This window comes from Trematomus bernacchii, unplaced genomic scaffold, assembly GCF_902827165.1.
Source record: "Trematomus bernacchii unplaced genomic scaffold, fTreBer1.1, whole genome shotgun sequence".
Lineage (NCBI taxonomy): Eukaryota > Metazoa > Chordata > Actinopteri > Perciformes > Nototheniidae > Trematomus > Trematomus bernacchii.
In genome coordinates this window covers 23,344-42,046 of record NW_022987585.1, presented here as the reverse complement: position 1 = coordinate 42,046, position 18,703 = coordinate 23,344, and the positions used below count along the sequence as shown (strand labels likewise).

The 18,703-nt window shown below is 41.8% G+C and overlaps 1 long non-coding RNA gene across 1 annotated transcript; it reads right to left on the bottom strand.

Moving 5' to 3' along the window:
* Positions 1 to 15,444: 15,444 nt before the first annotated feature.
* On the bottom strand, positions 15,445 to 18,446 carry LOC117480857. The gene is made up of 2 exons (XR_004555690.1): positions 18,373 to 18,446; positions 15,445 to 15,511 (listed from the first exon to the last, which is right to left on the bottom strand). It is a non-coding gene; the product is annotated as an uncharacterized LOC117480857 (long non-coding RNA).
* Between the last annotated feature and the right edge of the window lie 257 nt (positions 18,447 to 18,703).

Here is an 18,703-nt window from a genome sequence, read left to right as displayed (position 1 = left end):
TAATGTATTATTTTCTACTCTTTTCTTTACTAATTATGAGCAACGAAAACATTTTCCCAGTTTGGGATTAATAAAGTATATCTTATCTTATCTTGTCTTTTCAATCATTATGCGTGCACCAGTCGATCAACCTAAAGTATTATGTACGTCTTTAATTCAATTCAATTCAATTCAAGTTTATTTATATATTTATATAACCCAAAATCACAAATCCTATTTGTCTCAGAGGGCTTCACAAGTCAACAAACACAATTGGCAATGTAAAACAATGTAAAAACAACAAACGTAATTTAAAAAGGAACATAACACAATGACACAAATACAGTTAGAGTACAATAAATACAATTCCATAAAAGGAAGGGTCCATGAGGATGTTTAGAAAAGGGGGGTTAAAACCAGTCTTAACTGTACGCTGTACTACAGAGGAAAGTCTTCAACCTACTCTTAAATGTGTGGACACTGTCTGCCTCCCTGATCGTCACTGGAAGTTGGCTCCAGAGGAACGGGGCTTGGTAGCCGAAAGCTCTAGCACCTGACCTTTTTTTGTGGACTCTGGGAACCACCAGCAGACCTGCACTCTGGGATCTGAATGCCCTAGAGGGGCAATAGGAGATTAAAAGATCCTGTAGGTAGGATGGTCCCTGACCATTGAGCGCTTTGTATGTGAGTAAAAGTATTTTAAAATCAATCCTGGACTGAACTGGTAGCCAGTGCAATGCTGCTAAAACAGGAGTGATGTGGTCCATCTTCTTTGTTCCTGTTAAAACCCGTGCTGCAGCATTTTGTATGAAGGGTCTTTAATGATGAGCTGGGACAGCCTGATAAAAGGGAATTGCAATAATCCAGCCTGGAGGTGATAAAAGCATGGATTAGTGTTTCTGCATTGTTGTGATTTAGGATGTGCCTGATTTTTGCAATATTCCGTATAGATGGAAGTAGGCAGTCCTTGAAATTTGCTTTATATGGGGTTTAAAAGACAAATCCTCGTCAAAAATAACACCAAGATTTGTTACCGTGGTGCTGGAGGTCATGGTAACACAATTAGAAGAAATTATGTTGTTGGACAGTTTGTTCCGAAGGTGCTGGGGGCCAAGTATAATGACTTCTGTTTTGTCAGAGTTTAATAATAGAAAGTTGCTGGTCATCCATGTCTTTATGTCTGTGAGGCATTCTTGCAGTTTAACTAATGGAAATTGTACATCTGGTTTAATTGATAGATACAATTGTGTATCATCTGCATAACAATGAAAATGGATGGAGTTATTCCTTATGATATTGCCCAATGGTAGCATATATATGATGAACAGGATGGGTCCAAGTACAGACCCTTGCGGTACTCCATGACTGACTGTAGTTTGTAATGAGGATTCATCGTTGACAGATACAAACTGAGACCGTTTTGATAGATAAGACCTGAACCAGCTCAGTGCAGTTCCCCTTATACCTATCAAAAGCTCTAATCTTTGGAGTAGTATGTTATGGTCAATAGTGTCAAAGGCAGCACTCAGATCTAACAGAACCAGGATAGAGGCAAGTCCATTATAAGATGCACAAAGCAGGCCATGTGTAACTTTAACCAGTGCAATCTCTGTGCTATGATGTTTTCTAAAACCTCACTGGAATTTCTCAAATAAACAATTTGTATTTAAAAATGCACACAATTGTGAGGCCACTGCTTTCTCGAGGATCTTTGAGAGGAAGGGAATGTTTGATATTGGCCTGTAGTTGGCCATAACCTCAGGATCAAGGTTTGTTTTTTTTATAATAGGTTTAATTACAGCTACTTTAAATGACTGTGGAACATAGCCTGACAGTAACGATACATTCATCTTATTTAATACAGGTGTATTAATTAGGGGTGCAATTTCCTTGAGCAGCTTAGATGGAACAGGGTCTAAGATACAGGTAGATGCTTTAGAGCAGGGGTGTCAAACTCAATTTCATCGCGGGCCACATTAGAATTATGGTTGCACTCAAAGGGCCAGTGTTAATTTTAAGACTATATAAATATACATAGATAAATATACATAATACATATAAAATAATGTATAATTTTACAATATTTCCTCTGCATTGGATTATTATCGGATAGGGTAACTTTATAATTAACTACGTCTGAAAGCAGAAGTCTAGGCCAAATCATTGCAAGTCTCTTCATTGCGCATGTCACAAAATGAGATGCATTGTGGGACATGTAGTTTATGGGCAACGTTCTCCTGTAAAGCGTAACATTATAATAAACTTATTATATTCTTTGCAAGCTCTTGTGGGGCCACATAAAATGAAGTGGTGGGCCGGATTTGGCCCCCGGGCCTTGAGTTTGACACCCCTGCTTTAGAGGATGAAATAATTGAATTTAGTTGGTTTTGGTCTATAGGAGAGAAACACTCTCTATATATATGTCCGGTGTTAAGGGTGATTCAGTGCTGGCTAAGGGTAGGTGGTGGTTTATTTTGTCCCTGAGAGTTATAATTTTAGAAGTTCATAAAGTCATTACTACTGATGGATGTAGGAATAGAAGACTCAATGGAGCTGTGACTCTCGGTCAGCCTGGCTACTGTACTAAAAAGAAACCTGGCATTGTTTTTATTTTTCTTCTATTAGGGAGGAATAATAAGCTGCTCTGGCAGTGCGTGTGCCTTCTTATATTTTTTAAGGTTATCAAGCCAGAGTAACCGAAATTCTTCATGCTTGGTGGAGCGCCATTTCCTTCCAAGTTGCCTTGTCCTCTTACAACTTTAGATAACTTTGGAGAGATTGTCCTCGGGGATCTGAGTTTTTATTTAACAGCAGAGAGGGAACACAGTGCTGATGCATACTGTGATATGCATGCAGTGTGTCTTATTTGCTACTGCCATCTAGTGCCAGTTGCCGGCAATGTATTTGTCATAAATGCATATATTGTCAGAAACAGATCTAGACCACATTAGATCAGGTCCTGATCTAAAAACCTAGATGTGAAAAAAGCAGTGAAATCTCCCTTTTTTGCATTTTCACAAATAGAATAAAGGTTTCACAAATCCAAAACTGTGTCATCAAGAATGTTTAGACTCTCTGGGACAATCCAGTCCAAATAAATCGGCTATGCAGCGATTTAAGAGGTTCAAAAACGGAGGATTGTTGGCTAAGCGCTGTAAATTAAATGTCCCTTAACTTTCCCCTTAACTGCCGAATCAGAAGCTCTGAATCGGAAGCTAATTTCAGCGTCGTAGAAAACGAGCTAATGAGCACATTGGGCCACAGACCAGCATTTCACACACCTTCTCTAGCAGTCTGTGATAATTATAGCATTGTTAAGAAATACATATGTATTTTCTACTCACATAATATTAATTAATGTACTTTCATGGGCTTGAAAGAGACGTCATACAGATGATCTTATTGTGTCATGGCAATATGGTTTAAGTTTTTATGACAGATATCTAAAACGTTGAAAATACTGAGGAGAATCTAACTCAGATTGACGAAGCAAGAAAAGTAATTGAAAAAAGTAGGTTAAAAAAGGAAAATCAAAAAGCATGATATTTAAACTTTATACTACAAGTAATAATTAAAGGTGGGGTAGGTACGTTTGAGAAACCGACTCGAGATACACTTTTGTTATATTCCATGGAATGCTCTTAACATCCCGATAGCAATGAATATCTGAAGTGCTTTGACAAAAAATCCATAAAAAAATGTCATCTGTGGAAGCCAGCGTATACTGACTGACAGCGACACTGTGAGTAAAATGCGCATTAATTATTAGCAAATACGCGTGTAAAAACTGTTACAAACGCACTTTTATGTCCGACATTAGTCATACTGAGCTAACCGTGGTGTTTGTACGGTACTTTGTGAAACGCTGATGAAGTAATCGATGTTAGTACAACGGAGCTTTACGAGCTCTTTACACTTGGAAACACTTGGACTGTGCCAGGTCACGGAGGTGGAAGTGGTCAGGAGTCCGCCCTCTGATGCATTTAGGGCTGACAGGTTGAGGAGGATGTCCCGCTCCGCTGTGTGGGTTTCCCTGGATGCTGCACAGAGTCTAAAGTGCCACTTTAGCGGGACGTTACGGAGCTCAGGAGTCCTGGGACTGGAGTTGAGTTTGAGTTGAGTGCTTGAGGACGTCAGCTTGGACGAGACACTCCGGACGAGGCTGCTGCCGTCCAGTCGCTGGAGGAGGTGGACGAGGGTATCGAGGAAGGCGTCGAAGACCCGACCGTCTTCCAGCCAGATACCCCCTCCACCAGCACAGCAGCCCGGTCGGGTGATCCAGCTGACGCACCCAGGTCTGATGGATGCGTCAGGCATGCTCAGTCTCACTAGGGACTTGGTTGGTACACTGGCTTTAATTTATCTAAGGGGCTCTGATCTGATTGGATGACAGGCTCCGGCCCCCCAGCTGAGACCTTCTCAACCCAGAAGATCCACTGGGGATCCGGGTCTGATGGATGCGTCAGGCCTGCTCAGTCTCACTGGGGCATTTCCACCATGGCGCACTAGCGGGCCAACAACTGGGCGGAATATGCTAAACTAGTGACGACTGCTGATTGGTCAGAGAGAATCGTCACAATTCTCGCGCGAGTTAATCCCTAGCGTCGCATATATTGGGACGCTTGCAGCATTTTTGAAAACAGAGAAGCTAAAAGAAGAAATGGCAACACCGTGGTCGATTGACGAAGTTACGACGTTCCTCCAGATTATAGCAGATGATAAAATCCAGCGGGAGCTCGACGGCACAACTCGCAACCTAAACGTTTTTCAGGAGGTCTCTGCACTGTTGTCCGAACGCGGATTCTCAAGGACTTTCCAGCAGTGTAGGGACAAACTGAAAAAGCTTGAGTATAGAGACGTCAAGGACCACAACGGCCGGAGTAGTTCAGATAGGAAAAGCTGGAAGTGGTTCGACCTGCTGGACGCTATTTATGGCCATAGACCGGCCAACGTTGGGAGGGAGGGAGGCCTGGACTCTGCAACCGCGTTGCTGTTGTCCCTGCATGGTAAGTCTTTGCTAACGCTCTGTTATTTGCTTGAAAGCGTTGTGTCCCTATCTGTTCTAAAGCTCACTTCCAACAAACAAGTCTATTTTATCCTTACATTTATGTTCGACAACCCATGCTTTTATGGATCCCCAAAGAGCTACATAGCTAGCTAAGGCAGATAGCATTAGCTAGAGCTATTGTTTGCTACCACCACATGTGCCATTGTTTACGTTCAGTTTTTCTTTTCTACAGTTGTTGTTGTTGCTATTTAGTATTGTGCTGCAGTAGTTTGTGGAATTAACAAGTCATGTTGCTGTTCTAGAGGATGCCATTGTCTCTAGTGAGGAGGAACAGTCCCGAACAACGGGTGATGGCAGTGTTCCGTCCTCAACATCGTCATCGAATCCAGAAGGGACCCCAACTCGACCACAGACACCAGCCGAAGAACCGACACCAACTCAACCACCAACGCCGAGTGCCATCACGACACCGCAGCGTGTGGTTCCAGGTAAGAAATAGGCATGGCAAAACAACTGGAATTGTGACTTTTTTTAAACTTTACATCATCCATCGCCATAAGTAAAATAAGCTATACCACTGTGTGGAAGTGCTCTGTTACAAGTAAGTAACTAGCTAGCAATCAGCTAGTACAATTGTGTGTGACATCCTATTATATACATATATTTATATTCATTATCAACAGGCTGGACATAATGTAATTCACTTTCACAATCATTGTAAACATCTAGGACCTGTACCTGTCCTGTGTTTTTCATTGTTATTGCTAATTCTTATTGCTATAATTATCTTATCATCATACAGGCAAGAGGAAACGAGGAGGAGACGAGCACCTAGCACAGAAGGAACGGCAACTGGCCCAGGTGGATCGGCACTGGCAGCTGACCATGGAGGCTACTGCCCGGGCAAGGGAGGAGGAAACGGCCTTGAGAAGGGAGGAGGACGCTCAAACGCAGGCATTTAACCTAGCCTTCCTGCGCACTCTTGGCCAGGTTGTAGGGGACAGCCGACGTGGCCCGTCTCTTCAGGAAGACGAACCACCTCTGTAATTTCATATTAATATTATTCAGTTTCATCTCTCTTTTTTTTTTTTGTTAATTTGCAAATGCAGCATTAGTACAGTACTTTCTTGTTTATTTTTTTTATTTTTTTACAATGCCATGCCTTTTTATGCTGCAACAAAAACACTTCCCAAATTGGGATTCAATAAAGTACTTCTCATCTTATCTCTTGTTGATAAATGCATCATCTGATTTCCTGCCATCATCTGATTAACAAACTGATTTTCGTGAGCATGTGAACAAAGTCACTGGGTTGCCACTCACACACAAACACACCGTTTTGGAATCCAATCATAAACTGAAATGAAATGTACACGTTTAATTAAAGGGCTTTAAATCAGCAGAACAAAAACACTGAGAGTTGTGTCGTAGTCCAAAGTAAAAATAAAAAAAATTCAGATTCACATAATTTTGAGGCAGAAGTTATAGGCCTATATTTTTTCTAAATAATAATAAAAATAGGCTACTAATAACATTTATGTGGATCTTTAAAAATCAAAGGAAGCCTACAATATCATTCTCAAAAACAATTGTAAAAATAGCCCAATTAAGATCTAGAACTGAAGATATAAACATTGTACATGGTCCTCCAGAGGTCCTCCTCTAAAACATCATTAAAGTCAAAGATGACCTTTTATAAACAAACTGGAAGGGGGTATTTCCAAAAAAAAAACAGAAAGAGAAGGAGGATAAGAGATCATTTGCATTTATGTTTACAACAACAATAGCAGAAGTAAAAGAGTACACTTTCAGTTTTTTCACATGCATACACAAATCTAAACCAAATATTTGTTTTGCTTTTTTTAATATTGCACAGGCTACGTTGCCAACTTGATGGACCTCATCTTCGACCAAGTCTTTGTGGACCCTGCACCATTCACACAGGAGCTTTTGAAGATACCCATCCCAGAGGACCTGTGTTCCCAATATGAGCGACCTGACAGGGAGGAGGTCATCGCAGGTTATGCTTCACGGTTCAATTTGACTGTCTGAACCCAACATAGTTGTTTTGCGGATCAGGAAACTCCCTGCGAATCCTGAGGACAACGCAGGCCGGAATCACCACTCTGATCCTGCGTCCAAGGAAGCCCCAACACCAGCTCACAAAAGTTCTGTAGGCTAGATACCTGTGACGCCTGAAATAATTTCAAAGAATATTTAGTGAAAAGCCTGTGTCATTTATGTAAAATACAAGTACATTTACTTTATTTCTATGGGTTCATAGAACCTTTGCTTTTAACAATAAAGTTCCGACAGTTTATATTAAATGTGTGATGATTATTCATGTTGGATGGGTAAAGTATATGCTGATTTCAAAAGCATAAGGTTGTGTGTGGACTTTTTTGTCATCAACAAATGGGTGTGTTATGCCATTGCTGTGTAGTATATGTAATATAATAGTAACGCCATGTACAATGACAGAATGAAATGAAAGATTGCATAAAACCATATACACCAGTATTTATTTTCATGAACAATATTAGCACACGTTTTACAAATTCAGTCAAAAGAAACAAACCACTCACTGCTGTATTTGCCTCATCTGTAGTCTCCCATATTCAGCTCTGTATATATTCAATGCATTCTGCAGGGAGAACACATTTAGGCACACAGGCTCTAATCCAGGATGGTCCACCATACAACGCATCGAGTCCTCAAGTTCCTGCATCCGTCTTGACACCTAGTGAGATAAACATATATTGAATGACATGTGAAAAATGTATTCTCTGAGAGCTTAGTGAAGCTATCAAAAATGTTACGTGTGGTATCTCAATGCAGCACACATTCTCAGGTTCCGAAGGCATTGTGGTGCAATTTCCACATGTACACCTGTATAAAGAAGTCAATAAATGAATAAATGTTTATTGTATGATATATGTAGCCTACCGCTGTTACAAACTCTACGTTACAAACTACACATTTCATTCTTGCTGATTAGCCAAAATATGAACGGGATAAGTAGCAAGCATCGTAACAACAAACAGAGTTAACGTAAAATAAATAGGGACAAAAGTGTGTCAACTAACCATTCAGAAAGGTCCTGCTGCAACCGAGATATTTGCACTTCCACCGAAACCTCGTCTCCTTCAGTGTCCGATTCTGGATCATACTCATCAAAATACGCTTGAACGCATGCATTTCTCAGGGAGGACATGTTTCTTCTCGTCTAGTTTTCAAAACAAGCATGGGAACATGACGCTCGTGCCGGGGCCGTGTCACACCCCCCTCTTCTGCAGGGGGGCGTGGTCAGCTGCAGCTCAAGCTAAGTCACAGAATCAGCCCTTGCAAAAACAGGCCTGGAGAACAGCAAATAGAGCTAAATGAGGCATGGCTAAAATGCATGATCTGTTTGGTATTTTGAAAAAAGAAACGTATAAATATACCTTATATAGGTATGGCCCTACAATATATTATTTAAATATAGCATGATAGGTCCACTTTAAATCTCACTTAGAGTCCCGCCCCTCCCGTTCATTTCTATGGCATTCTGGTTTCCTCTTGTTGTCCACCCATTGGTTGTCCCACTTAGTTCTAGTACTCTGATTGGACCATCTGATGGGGGAGGCTGCTTTAGGTAAGTCTTTGCTTCGTGTAGTTATTAAGATTTATATAATAACATCTATTTGGTATGTCAAGTGTGTTTTTCTGCTGTGCACAGCAACTCCTCCTCCTGCTCCACGGTCTCCTCCTCAGCTGCAGCAGCATCCTCCACCTCTTCCTGGGCCTTCACATCAGGCCACTGCTGGTACTGTTGGAGCCCCCGGCCACCAGCAGGTTGATCAGCTGGCCCAGGCTCTGGTGGAGCTCTGCGGAAAGGGAGCCATCACCCAGGAGGAGTTGGAGGTGCTCCTGGGTCTTTGGGAGAACCTCCTGGATGTGGATAAGAGCCGTGTAGTGTATCCGTCATGCTACAGGGCCCAGCTGCCACACGGGGGGTTCAAGAAGTCAAAGACCTCCACAGCCAACAAAGAGGCCGTCCCCGAGTTGGAGAGCATGAAATGGTAGGTGAAGCGCCCCCTGCTGTGTATGCTCTCTTACAGGTTTTATATCTACTCACCTCTCTCCTCTGGTTCCAGCTGCATGGTGGGAACAGGCCGCGCCACGTGGCCCGACACCAGCCGGTTGGTGGAGGCCATCTTCATCCTCCTCTGCCAGCAGAACACCAGCAGCAGAACGACGTGGGGGTTCCTCCGGAGCCGCTGGGCTCTGGTGATTCTGGAGTACGACCGGATCAGATGTGTGGTCTCCAGAAGTCCAGCGCTCGTAGCCAGGACGACCCTCCAGCTGTTTGGGGTGAACCAGCAGACCCTCTCTCAGTGGTGAGTCTGTTCATTCACACAGGACAATCTTCTGAGGCCCCGACAACATCTCTTATTAATCCTCTGTGTTCACTCTGCAGGCACAAGAGGTGGACATCGGCCCAGGAGAACATCATCCTCACCGCTGGGATCCATGTGCTGCAGGCCCCCCGGGCGGCAGAGGAGGCCCTTCTCCCAGAGAGGGAAATTGCCGAGCCCGAAGGAGAGGAGCCCCGAGCAGAGGAGCCCCTGCCTGGCCCTGGCACCGCCCTCTACCAAGAGATGCGATAAGATGCTGTATATAATGTAAATATATTTTTCAAATAAAGAGTTCAAACTTAAATATATGTTTGGATTGACTTCCTGTAGTTTCCAACACTTGCGCTGTCTTCCTCTGCTGTTGTTGCCAGTGGCGTCGCCTGGCCTGGGCATCCGGGGATTTAGCCCCGAATGTTTTTTCTGTAGCCCCGGACAATTCTCCCTCAATAATATAATACATTAACCGTGCTTTACGTGAACCTCATCATGACACAAGAGAGGACGGCAGGACTGTAATTTCCCGTGTTCAGTGAATGCAACAGAGGCATGACACCAGACCAATCAGAGAGTTGCATGGAAATAAACGTGTGCTTGTGTCATTCAAGCTCGGCTCTGTGTGTGTGTGGCAATAGCGCATTTAGTGTGATAGAGAGAGAGAGAGGGAGAGAGGGGGAGGGTGCCAGCATGGACCGTGTTGTTAGCATCTGGTTAGCTAGCTGCACTAACGGACATAAGGAGCTGTTTGTTCCACAAGAAGCTGGAGGAGAGTCCTCTCCTCTCAGACTGAGAGACTCAGGTGAGCTAAAGGACTCTCTGAGTGTTTAGATACATAACTTTAGTAAGTTATCTCAGTGGGTCTCAAACGGTTTGGTCACAAATTATTCAAAAGATTATTTCCGCGGCACACCTTCATATGATCATTATAGTTATTAAAAAAAAGAGAATAAAGGAAAAACAGTTATGAAATACTATATGGCAGTAAAACAAGAATAGAGTTTAAAAGGGGAGTGATTAGTAAAATATCCATAAAGAAAAAGTACATCTGTTTACAGTTCTGCTTCATATGGGTGTTGAGAGAGGTATCCATAGATCTCTTCATTTTGCTCTCAAAGTGCACCAGATTGATGCTTTTAACTTCAATATTTAAAAAAAAATCTTCACGGGGGAGCATCCCCCCGGACCCCCCTAGAGGAGGTGAGCTCCCCACTCATAAAAAATACCACTTTACCCCTGCCTATATGCCGTGAGCTGATTATCGAGCCTTCATTGTAACAGTCGCGGGTGTACTGTGTGTGTGCGTGTGGGGAGTGTTGCAGTGAAAAATGCCACTGTAGTGCCGCCGCCACTGTGGGCTAAGCCCCGAATGTTTTCAGGTCCAGGCGACGCCCCTGGTTGTTGCACTTCAATTGAAGTTCAGCAGGTTTCAAAAAGGAAGGAGATGTCTTTTTGCTTTTTTAAGAAAACTTTATTTTAAATAGTTTGAACAATACATATAAAAACACTGCATTGAAAATACACATAATACATAAATGAGTAATTAGTCATAATGTCCTTGGAGGGAGAGGTGCTCAATGACTGAGATGTCCTAATTTTAATTTGTAAAACTTGTAAATAAATAAATGAAAAGGTATTTTTAAACTTGAATATCTCTGACTGTTTATTCCTTGCTTTTGACAACTTCATAACATCTCTTTACCTTCATATCAAGCATGCAGCCAGCAGGGGGTGTCAAAGAGTATTTGGGGTGGGGGGATCTGGGTGGTTGGTACACTGGCTTTAATTGATCCGAGGGGCTCTGATCTGATTGGATGACGGGCTCCGGCCCCCCAACTGAGACCTTCTCAACCCAGAAGATCCACTGGGGATCACGGTGTGATGAATGCGGCAGGCCTGCTCAGTCTCACTTAGTCTTACTTAGAGTCCCGCCCCTCCCGTTCATTTATATGGCATTCTGGTTTTCATCTTGTGGTCCACCCATTGGTTGTCCGATTTAGTTCTAGTACTCTGACCGGCTTTTGAAAAGGTAAGATAAACTCTGCTATTACTCTTAACAAGACAGTCCCTTATAATGTAGTATAACAGTAGATGAATGCCAATGTGTTGTCTTTTAACGTTTGCGCATATTTGCATTGGTAAAAAGTTGTCGCTAAGCCAGAAACACACGGGAGTTTTCCGACCGTTTGAATCCGTAAATACTTGTCATTTAATGCTTATTACTATGCGCTAACGTTTATGACGTTAACATTTATATGCACCATTCGTGATTAAAAGTTGCCACTCCGCCATGTACAGTCTTGCAGTAGGCTACGTCAACATGCATTTCTCCCGTACTTTACTAGACGCAAACACGTTATGCTTTTTTACTTTGCACTAACGTAAATGTTCATGAAGTTAATGCTCACATCCGTTCACAGATGTGGACGGAGGGTTAACGGTCATAGACACTTGGCTATTTAACGAAGTACTGTAATAACTTTAAATGTAATTCGTATTTACTATGTGGTAGTGTACTAAAGTTAACATGTATATGAAGGCTACCATAGGGCGAATATTATTATTATAATATAATAAGTATCATTCATTTAAAGTCAGACCTCTGAGGTTAATGTTGAGCTGATGGAAAATAAATCAATAATTTTAAATCAGAACCAGCTTTTACTCACGTTATTTTTCTTATTTCTATTCAGACTGTTACTACATGTTTATTCTTATTTCATATTCACGTAAGGCCATGTGTGACTAGCTGTAGAAACACTTGATGTGATATTAATCTAACTGTTGCCTCTCAATCTCAATGTCAGTTCAGTGTGTAGTGTGAAGCTGCAGCTCAGTGACCTGTGTGTGTGTTGCAGCTGCTCCTGCCGGCAGCCTGGATGAGCAGCCTCCCTGCAGAGCAGCACGAGTGGGTCAGCAGGGCTCTGTTTGTGGCTGACAAAGAAGGGAGGCCCGTCCTGTCCCCGGAGTTCCAGCTGTGGCACCACCCCCCCGGCCCCTGGCCGAAGTACTCCCAGCGAGTGCCGTTCACTGCCTAGAAATGGACCATAAAGCCCTTACAGAACATTGCCAAGGGATCAATGCAGCTATCACCAAGCCAGAGGCGGATGTCATTGAGAAGGCCACAAAAACACAGGCCAAATCCAAACTCTGGTATCGATACAGAGCTGGGCGGATTACAGCATCTCGTATGAAGGCAGCATGTTCAACAAGTGCAACTAAACCATCGCTTAGCTTGATTAAAGCTATTTGTTACCCGGAAGCCACAACATTTAAAACTGCAGCTACTGAATGGGGATGTAATCACGAGAAATCAGCACGTGAAGATTACATTGCAATTATGAACCGACATGGCGGTTTCATTTGCCAGGACTCTGGGCTCGTGTTATCGCCAACATTTCCATATTTAGGTGCTACTCCAGATGGTGTTGTGTCCTGCAAGTGCTGTGGTGTAGGTGTTTTGGAAATGAAATGCCCCTACTGTGTTGCTGCACCATCAGACCATACATGCCTGGAATCACGTGATGGACAGGACAGGCTGAAGAAGACCCATGCCTATTTTTGTACAGGTGCAGACCCAGTTATTTCTATGTGATGTTGAATATGCTGACTTTGTTCTGTGGGTGAATGGAAAGATTCATCTTGAACGCATAACCCCAGATATTGACTTTTGGGAGAAGGTATACCCCAAAGCTCATGAATCTTTTCAGAAGGTCATTCTCCTCGAGTTGAGTGGGCAATTCTTCACCAGAATTTCCAGTGCAACTACACCAGTCTCCATTAGTGCACCAAAAAGGCCTCTGTGCCTGATACCAGACCCCGCTCTATGTTCCACTCTGACTCAGCCAACCAATACCCAACCACTGATACCCAAATGGTGCCTTTGTCGTGGAGAGGAAAAGCTTCCCATGATAGGATGTGATAACACAAATTGTGAAACTACCTGGTTTCATTTTGAACGTGTTGGTATAACAGTTGCCCCCAAAGGAAGCTGGTATTGTGACAAATGTCATCAGTATGCCCCCTCTCAAAAGAAACAGAAGTACTAATCGATCTGAATGACAGTGTGTTTATTTATTTGATTCAACATGTTTCTTTTACATCAAATCTATATAAAGAACATGTAAGTGTAACAATCAAAAAAAGTTGTGCACACTAAAATGACACAAAAAGCATCATTATTTAAACTCAAAGAGCAAAACCTCAGCTCAAATCTCCAAAACTCTTAACACATGTTCAGCTCTGCACCCAATTTGCAATTCTACTTTCCACCTTTTGAAAAGTTTCTGCACATATTGTTTTGTAGACTTGAACAATCTTTACTTGCTGAATTCTCTATATCAAACGCCATAAAAGATGAGTGTGCTTGAGCACGATGGTGTGTAGTTGGTTTTACAAAATGTCTTGTGCTATGAATGAAGTGTGTGCCATTTGGTGCAAAGGTTTGGTTTTGGTAAGTGTTCATGTAGTTTTGGGTGTTTTGCACTTTGTGTGTATGGTTTTGTGAAATGTGTTTAGTGTTTTGAGAAAATAAGCCCTGCTTTCAAAAAAAGTGTTTTAGCTTTGAAAAAACTGTAATATGGACATAATGTGAATCTGTCTCTGTTATGTGAGGTGATCTCTGCAGCGTACAGTTCAAGGAGCATGTACTTGTTGTTCACCCTTTTTCAACGGGTAACTTGGAAACCTGTAATAAATATTATACTTTGCCCTTTCAATTGTTTTTTTCAAAAATGAATTTACCCAAGCTTAAATATTCTACCAGTACTATTACAGTGTGCAGTGCAGGTCTGAACCCGTCAAGCGATTTGGGATGTGTCCAATCTGACAATAGAAAACTTGAGAGAAAAACATATTAATCTTCCATGCCTGAAAATAGCTTAAATAATTTATAACACAACCAAACCCCAAATCACTGCTCTGATTATCAAAACATTTAATTTACCAAGTACAACATTGACAATAATGCAATAATAATTATAATACAAACATGTCATATTTTTAAATCTGATATTGATTGGGGTGTAACAGAATGTAAAGGTTTAATCAACGGGTATTACAGTATCACACAAATGATTAAGGTCACAGCACACTTCAGCTATTTTATCCATCAATGTAATCTACATCTTTAGAAAGTAAAACATCTATAGGAATTGGTCCTCCCAAAATGGTATATCGCTGCCTTACACATCCTATGACACGCTCAACATGAATTTGCACGTTAGCAATTTTCCTTGTGTCAATAACATCTTTCATTGACATCGTTTCCGGCCTTTCATGAATGCAGGCCCCTTAACCTCAGCACACATGAAACCCACTGAGTCACTTATATTGAAACCTCGGTCTGCCAAAATCAAATCACCAGGCAAAAAGTTATCTAAGAAGCCACCATTTTCTGTAATATGCTTATCACTGGACCTGCCACCCCATGCCCTTGAAATGAATGATATAACACCCTGCGGACAGATTCTCCCGAGATGGCCACTTCAAAAGGAAACTCATACGTTTGAACATGACGTCGATAATCAAGGTAAACACACGGGATACTGTAGACGTGGATGTGTTGAATTTATAAGCCAGCTCTGGCAGGGGTTGGTTTAATCTTAATTTCATTAGTGTCAGTATAAACTGTTGAAATGTAGACAGTGAACTCTTAGCGTTCACACTGATGTGCAGTTCCACAAGATTGTATACCATCATTAGATTGGCAAAAGTAGGAAGTCCTGTGTAGAACCGCACACGGTCATCATCGCCCTTAAATGTACTCTCTGAAATGGTGGACTTTACAAGCTTTTCTTTTAAGTTAACATTTTCTGTTGTTACATTATTAATTTAAAATGACATTTTGTCAATCATTTCACCAGTCAAGTCAGTCTGAGTTGCAGTGCCAGAGTCTCTGGTTCAATCAGTCCTCCTTCTTCCCCAGTGGCTCCCAGGACTGGTGCGGGCTCTTCTAGAGATGGTATATCAGATACCATGCTGTAGAGATCAAGTAGTGCGATGGATGACCTTTTTCTGGCGCGTTTATACCTGGCATGTGTAGCAGGGGAAGGTGCTGTAATTTTCTCGTGGCCCAATTTGACAGACGGTGCCCAGTCAGGATGATTTTTGTCAAAAAGTGCCACTGGTTTACCTGCAAATACATCAGATTGTAGGTTAGTTATATCCTGGGTGAACTGTTAATTAATACAAATTTGACCTCTTTTGACAGGACAAGTCAGACTTTAGATATATTTAAAATGCTGGTGTCAAGACATAGGAACATGACAAATAATTGAGTAAACCAAAAGCCTCTGAAAAGGTGCCAGGGACTGTCCAGCCTTTACTGTTTACATATAATCAAATGGCCAGTAGGGGGAGGCATTACTTTAAATGATAGTTAGACGAAGCACTGGCTACAGCAGGGGATTGACAGACTGGTGTGAAGGTGACCTGAGCCAAGGGATGACTTTACTTTGTAGATACTCCACCATCTTTTTTTTTAACATTTATATTTTATTAAACATTTTCAAAAGACAAAAGCACACGGACAAGGACATGGCTCACACACATTACAAGTAGGACAGGACATAACATGAAGGGTGGGGGGGTAGGGGGATTACAGTGTCAGTTACATTTGATGTATGCATATGGCGTTGTATTTATACATGATTTGCTTCATAATATAGGTATACTTCATTGTTTAATAGGTAAATAAATAGATAAATAGTCAAATAAATAAATACATATATATATATATATATATATATATATATATATATGCACACATATGTACATATACACACACCTCTTTCTTTTATGATTAATTCACCTATTCATCCATTTCCCATTTAATTTAGCTTCTTTCATTATTATTACCGTTACTGTTTCTTCATAGCTTATTTCTCTTTATTTATTAATATTATTAATTAATATTATTATATTTATTGTTGGCAGCCGAGATGGTTTGAGTCCAGAGGCCTGTACTACGAAGCTGGTTCAACCTAACCTGGATATGTTGGAGTTAGCCGGTTGGCCCAATCCAAAACATGCGCGCTCTGGCTAAGCTGTACTACGACGCTGGTTATCAAGTGGATCGCTCAAGCCAGCCGTGTCCTATCTAGTTAGGTGCGCGTTCACATGAAAGGGGTGGTATTTGGAGCATTCGACCAATCACAAACATGGAGAAGCGTACTGACAGCGCAGTGTCATACTTCCTGAATGAAAAGTGAACTTTAATATTAGTCAAATATGAAGAAGTTAAACTTTAAACATCCATGACTTAAACACTTTATCCAGGATCAAAGCCACATAGCTGCACCTGCAAGGTGAATACAGCTGGTAAAAGAAAAAGTGTTTGAATGCGTACATTAACAGGTTTATGAAATCACTGCCCCGTCCAAGACACGAGTGGATCTGACTTTAATTACATTTGACTCAAGTGTTTCGTCAACTTAATGTGTTGCTTAAAATAATACTTCTGCATACAGTATGTGACACTGTGAGTGTTGCACGGCCAGATACGGCTCAGCTGACTCAGATAAGGAAATATATGATACATTATGATGTGATATGATATGAATGATAATGGGACACATCGACGTCTGCACTCACAGTGCCGCGGACTGTACTTAATGTTACTCTGATCCGGTTACTTATGTTGTGGCAGATATTTAAGTAAGCTTTCTTAACGCTAATGTTATAATAGTCAGATTGCTCTGAAGATGGGAGGGGATATTCTATTAATTTTCACGTTCACACAGTCAATTGATTTTGGCCGGCAGTCTTTCCTGCAACGGCAGTTTTTCTGTATTTCCTCTATCCTGTAATATGACTTGATAGCTTTAAACTCCGCACACGGAGCTCTGATTGGTCAGCAGGCGGTGCTTTCACTGAGTTGATCTCTTAGCCTGCAACCTAACCTCCTCCCGAGGAGGTTAGCCGCTCAGCATAAGTTACCATGGAGATCTAGCCTGCTAAAAAGAGAACCAGCGTCGTAGGACCGGAAAGCCCGAGATTTCCCTGAAGTTAGCCGGCTAAGCGAAAATCCAGCTTCGTAGTACAGGCCTCTGGAAAGCCCTTATCTTACCCCAAAGCCTGTTGTCTGGCTTAACCAAATATAACAGGGAGAAAGCAGCTTCTCCCATACTTCAGATGTTTAGGAAGTCCTCCAGCCATCTATTGAAATTGAAGCAGTTGGGCTTTCTGACTTTCCAGTTCATAAGAACGAGGCGTTTAGTTGAAAGGCATGCTAGGGCTATAAGTTTACTTGCAAATGTTGATGTTATGCCATTGAGCGGGGATCCCAGCAAGCATGTAGCTGGAGTTAAGAGTATCTCTATGTTCAGAAGCTCAGCGAGAGTATCTCCAACTACGTCCCATAGAGATTTTACAGCCGGACAGGACCAAAGACAATGTCAAAGGGTACCCACTTCCGCACAACCATGCCAGCATAGGCCCGTGAGTGTTTGATCCATCTTTTTGAGTCTACAGGGTGTGATGTATGCTCTGTGAAGGATTTTTAACTGTATTACTCTAAACCGGACACACTTGGAGATTGATGTCGAGTTCGACCAGATTCTGTCCCACTCAACTGGGCTAAGGGTGATGCCTAAATCCTGCTCCCATCTTTTCTGTGACTGCAGATTAGTATTGGCGGTTGAGGTGAGGAGAAGTTTATAAACTTTATATATACCTGAATTCATTCCTTTCTTGTTTGCAAGTCTTTTTAGGTTCATATCAAGGTGTTCATGACAACCTATCTTTATACCTTTTGATGTTAAGTTTTTAATATTTGATTGTAATTGCATATAGGAGAGGAAGAGGGATTTATTCAGATTCAAATGTTCCATCAACACTGTGAACGGAGTTATGATATTGTTTTTTACTATTTGCCCAATGTGTTGTATGTCATGTGCTTGCATATTGGATTCCTATTTCCTTGTTAAGATACATGTCTTAGTACGTGGGTTATATGTTCATTTTGAATGTTTGTATGTAAAACCCGACACTTACCTGACGTGAAATGATCCCCACAAACGCGAGTATAGTTGTGGTTGGATGGTTTGAGATCCTCCCGTCCGATCCTAATGAGCCATTTTTCCCGGCGACGCTTCAAATGTTCGTGTGTTGCTTCAATCTGGTGTGTTATAACCGCCGGCAGCCTGTAAAATGACTTCGGCCCCTTGTTTCGATCACCTCTGTTGCCGCAGCCAACAATGGCACAGAAGTTAACCATTGTATGTCCGGAAAAAAAAGATATGATTGAACAGGTATGACGTATTACGCTGTCTGTTTTGGTACTCCAGTATGGCCGTTGCGCTGACGTCACGTTACCCGTGACGTC